General features: G+C 30.5%; 1 pseudogene; it reads left to right on the top strand.

Moving 5' to 3' along the window:
- Positions 1-1458: 1458 nt before the first annotated feature.
- On the top strand, positions 1459-1864 carry LOC112826315 (cytochrome b-c1 complex subunit 7 pseudogene; annotated as a pseudogene).
- Positions 1865-5929: the final 4065 nt, after the last annotated feature.

Genomic DNA, 5929 nt, shown 5'->3' on the forward strand with positions numbered 1-5929 from the left:
GGTTTCTATTTTAACTTTTTTGAAAATATTTTCATTGGATAAAGTGTTATTTTTATGTTCTACATCTTAATCATAAGTTGAGGCTCCTAGTTTTCAAATTTTAATGACCATCCTTTGCATACATCACTGTCCAGTACAATAATGGATGTTTATATGTTCTCTATACTTAGAGAACAGGAAAGCTGTGTTTTAAGAGGCACAAGATATTCAGGGCTTTTGGTAAGAAACCTAACATCATGATTAATCATAGCAAGCATTTACACTTAGTAAACACAATTACAATTGCATATAAATTACAGCATTTGTAAAATCTCACTGTTTGACACTATTTCACAAAGTGATTTTATTCTATTGAGTATTGTAAAGTTTGATAAAAAGTTAAGCAATACATTCTAGTTAAATTTTGAAATTTAGAAAACAAAATACATGCCTAACACAGTGTTCACCATATAGTGTGACTAAATAAATATTTTTTAGTCAAAGACTGGTTCTACAATGTAGGATTAGGATTTTTAAATAGTGACAGTTTTAATTTTTAGAGAGGGATTTCACCATCATTTCATGCTTAATGAAATGAACCTAATTACCCCCTTGCATTTTGTATTAGTGGTTAGGTCATCTGAGACAAATTTTAATATTTGCATTCATTTCTAGTACTAATCATGCTCCAGAAAGTAAGAATATGGTAATTAGTTTCTGTCATTTGAAAACAACATTCCTGAATTACTTTAAGCTTATTGAAATCCAGTTGTCTTTTTAGAAAGTTTTATTAGAATATAGTCACTTACAAAATCTTGCTTTAATACATTTTCTAGTGTCATTATTTGTACTACATGATTAGTACCAAGAGATTTAATTCAAATACCACAATCCCTTCTTGTTATTATGGTTTGTAATTTTGTAAATTGTTATTAAATATTAACTATTAATGAGTTTGTTTTATTTTTTAGTTGTCAGCAATGATGCAGTATGGTGCTGGGGGCTAGTCTTTCTTGTGGACATTGATATTAATCAAGAAAAATGCATTAGAATGTTCTTTGAAGAATAAACTATATGAAGTCATAAGAATGTATATTTTATATTCCATTAGTCTTTCTAGGGAAAACCCATCAAATGTTTCAGCAATATTTTTCATTAAAATTGAAGTAAAATTTCATTAATCAATTCAGAACTAAGATAATTAATCTAGCCCTGGTGAGGCTCAACTTGGACTAAATATTTTCTAAGACTTTTTAACACTCATTTAGCATGTTTGAAATTCTATTCTTGAGGTATATATATAATTTTTTAAGATTTTATTTATATATAGAGAGAGACAGTGAGAAAGGGAACACAAGTGGGATGGGAGTGAGAGAAACAAGCCTCCCTGAGCTGAAGGCAGATGTTTAACGACTGAGCCACTCAGGCATCCTTTGAGATATATATTTTAAAATCATTTTTCCAGAGCCTTGGGTCAAAATGGTGAGCAGGCCTGCCATTGCAGCATTAAACCGGTGGCTGAAGGGTATTCGAAAATGGTACTACAATGCTGCAGGGTTCAATAAACTGGGGTTAATGAGAGATAATACAATATATGAGAATGATGATGAGAAAGAGGCCATAAGAAGGCTTCCTGAGAATCTTTATAACAACAGGATGTTTCGCGTTAAAAGAGCACTGGACCTGACCATGAGGCATCAGATCTTGCCTAAAGAGCAGTGGACAAAATATGAGGAGGATAAATTCTACCTTGAACCATACCTGAAAGAAGTTATTTGGGAAAGAAAAGAGAGAGAAGAATGGGCAAAGAAATAATGATGGAGTTGAAATCTGTGATTGCAGCTGCCCTCAAATATTTTTAAGAAGTTGAATAAACCTGAAATGTACAATTCAAAAAAAAATTTTTCCATCAGTGCACGCAGCTTCAAGATACATTTTGAGAAGCCTAGGCCAAAAAATAAAAACCTCTATGTGAATCTCTGCCCCTAAAAATATGTATTATCATAGCACATAGACAGTATTGAGAAATTATTTCAAAAATATTATGTATGGAGGTCTATATTTGAGAAAGTAGTAAGTTACAAAGTACTTATTTACTGTACAATAATGATAACATTAATAAATCAAAATGTGAATCAGTTTAAGTATCTCATTGTGTTATAATTTTGTAACTTCAAAATTAAATTATATACAACTCTCCATACTATCCTATATTTCATTTTTAGAAGTTTTAATGCTTGGGCAGTATTAAGTTCTACTAGTAAGAAAGTAATTGTCACCGAAAGGTAGCGCATCTTGATAATCCTGACATCCTTCTTCAGTGGAATGATGTCAAGTGTGAATATGTTATTAATAATCTTTCATAGGTCAAACCATTCCTTTGGCCAGTTTTGATCTCAAAGTATCCTCTGATGAAGCAAGTTGTATAGGTTTCCCACAAGTAGTTATTTCTCAAAACTCTTAGAATAACTTTTGTCCCATCTAGCCATTTCTCCAGTCCTTCAGAACCTTCGCATTAGATAAGAGACAAGTGTCCAAGGAGCGTACTCTAAGCCTACTGTGTTGAGCTGAAGCAGAGAGGTGAAACTTGATTTAAGTTTCTCTAACTTAGAGAAACAAATATTTTCAATAACAGAAATCAAGATATGTTTGGCTAAATTCAACTTATTAATTAAGAAGTGTCTCTATTTATACTGAACATATTTTAAAATAAATATGTCAATCCCTGTAGTCCAAATATGAGTAGGATTTGGTACTTTCTTTTTCAAGGAAGTCTTATTGAGAAATCTTTAAAAAAGTCTCAGAAAATATTCTTCAACACTGAGTGACCTTTTTTGCTCCATCCTCATATTAATAAAAATTTAGAGTCACAAATAGAGCCTTAAGAAATATATCTATTATAAGAGTTAAAATAAATAAATTATTCAAAACCCCCAGAACATAATAAATAATCTTAAATTAATTTCCTATTCACATCTATGGAAAATATGAAAGATAACTGAAAACAATGTGTCCTGAAATGGTGAGAGAAAAATGAAGGGAGTATTTTAATTAGACCTGATGAGTCAGAAATCCATTCAACTTCTAATTTTCTCTTGTTGAAAGTGAATAGGGAGATACCAATTTTCTTTCTGAATCCTTAATTGTGTTTTATAAGTAATTGCATTTAACACATTCAAAATAGGAAAACAGGGTTAGCCAGGTTTCATTACTTTTTCAAGGGTACATAAATAATAAAAAGGAAAGATTTATCTAATGTAAGACTTATCACTAACCCAGAGTTTCAGTCAGACTGGGTTAGGCTATGCTATGGTGCAAATATGCCTAGCATCTCAAGGGTTTAATTTCAAGTAGAAGAAATAAAAAAAGTTCTTTCCAACTCATGCTACAGGTCTGTTGCAATTAGGTTGGGGGCTCTGCTTTATCTCCAGGGCTGAGGCTGAAGGATTTGTTATCTGGGAACGAGACCAGTAACTTTCACATGTGAAAGACAATTCCATGAATTATATACCAGGTCTTAAATGCTTCTACTTTATTTTTAAGATTTTATTTATTTGATAGAGAAAGAGAGAGCATGAGCAGGGGGAGGGGAAAAGGCAGAGGGAGAAGCATTCTCCCCTGCCAAGCAGGGAGCCCAATGCAGGGTTTAATCCCAGGACCCTGGGATCATGACCTAAGCCAAAGGCAGATGCTTAACTGACTGAGCCACCCAGGTACCCCTTAAATGCTTCTACTTAAAGGATCTCTTGAAGTAATACTGATCAGATGTAAATCTATACAACCTCTTTAGAAGTCAAATTAACTTGAAAACTATCTAAATTCAAAGTATGTGTATCAGTTGATGCTAAAATTGTCTGAGAAATCTCTTTTAGGAATATACTCACAACCACTCACAATTTATTGCCCAAAGAAGTAACATGGCCATCCCACCTTCAGGGAGTATGAACTACATTTGCCTCAAAGAAGGACTGAAATCTATTTCTATCTCATTCACTATGCTTGAGTGCATATGTATATATGCACATTTAGGTGTGAGAATATATAGATGTGAAATATTTCTTATACTCATTTCAATAAATATTTCCTGTTAGTTTAATAGGGAAAAGTTTTCCTATTACTGTTAACTCACTATTACAATAAATTTGTAATTTACATACATGTACTGTTTTTACACACATATATGTGTGTGTATGAACATATAACTGTTCTTATATTTTATATATATGTGTTGTGTGTGTGTATATATATACACACACACAACACATATATCTTTTGTTTAAGCTTCTTTTTCCCTTTTGACTCCACACATGTTTTTTTTAATTTTATGTTTCCAATTTCATTGTCCTTCCATTGATAGCTTCTGGAATTCATTTCATTATTTGAAAGAACTTCTTCCTTTACAATGTTATCAATATTTTTGATATTGTATTTTTCCATATTTTAATGTGTCCTTAAGTTTAGGTAATTGATTCATCCCAATAATGGATTTAAGTAGATATCTGGCTTTATTTATTTTTCAAAATAACTACATCCAAAATGGTTTAGTAAGACATGTATTCTCTCTCTGTTATTTTGAAATACAACCTTTAGCATAAAGTTCCCATGGTTATTTAATACTTTTAACTCTGCTTTATTGCTATGAATGTTTATTCCTCAGCTCCACAAGTTTAAGCATCCTAATATTAAAAGGTATTTTAATTCCTATGAAGATTAGGTCTTCATAGTACCATTCTTTTCAAAATCTCTCTAGATGTCCTCTAACATTTATTTTTCCACAAAAACTTTGGTATTATAATACTTATTTCCAAAACTTAAAGTATCTTGTTACTTTTATTGTTTAGTTTGAAGTAGAACTACTTATTATCCATTAATATATTTACATATTGAATTTAGCACCATATGGATTAATATCACTTACAGAAGTCTTTATGGTCTATGCTGGGGAGCATTTTAATAGCAACTAAATAATACATTTATTTAAGTTCTTACAGAGTTCATCCCTGAAGCATTCTAAGCCTAGAGCAATTTGGGGGTGGGTATGAGCAGGAAAGGCATTCTTTAAAACATCTCAAGTTTTCAGAATGATTTGTGTTTTCAGGTTTTCATGTGTTTTCTATTGTCATCTTCATAAATTATATTTTCTCAGAAACACATCGTTTTTCATGGTTTCCAAATATTTAATGCATAATTTCAAGTAAAATACTAACACAAAATATTTAGTTTACTGTTTTATCTATGTCTGTGTTTTCACATTTTCAATTGTATTCGTGATGTCATTTTCCCTTTATCAGATATATTAGTGCCTTATCACATTGGTTTTTATAATGTATTTGACTTTGAACTTTTTTGACTTAATTTTTAATTTATTATTTTGTATTTTAGATATAATATAAGCATTCTAATGTGCCTATGCTTTCTTCACTATGTGTTTTAATATATTTAAGTGTTAAAACCATTTATTTTCACTTCTTTGCAGTATGAATATAAATATAAGGCCAGAAGTTTTTTTCTCTGTACATAGCTAATAACAATGTAACTATGGTTCTAAATATAATGATTGTGTTAATGTTAACATTTTCTAGTGTCCATATTAGTTTTTAATGTTCTCTTTGATTTAAATGTGTAATGTATGGTGATTAACATAACATAATAAAAAAAATGTGTTGAGTGTTTATATTAAATTAGTTTTACTATTTTAGTGATAATTTCCTGAATGTCTGAATTCCTTTTGTATGTGGATAAGGGGATAACATGCAGCTAAGTTTTGAAAAGAGTTGCATTTTATTTTCTATTGTTATTAATTTTTAATGTCTTCCTTTTTATGTGTTTGCTGTAAACACTGAAGAGCATATGTCCATATCTCAATCTAATCCAATTCTAAAAAAACAATGTTGAATAGCAAAATTTAAGAAAGAGGGATTCTATATTTTATGTGTTAAATAAGACAAAT

This window comes from Callorhinus ursinus, unplaced genomic scaffold, assembly GCF_003265705.2.
Source record: "Callorhinus ursinus isolate GAN/ISIS: 27379988/994484 unplaced genomic scaffold, GSC_fseal_2.0 scaffold7, whole genome shotgun sequence".
NCBI lineage: Eukaryota > Metazoa > Chordata > Mammalia > Carnivora > Otariidae > Callorhinus > Callorhinus ursinus.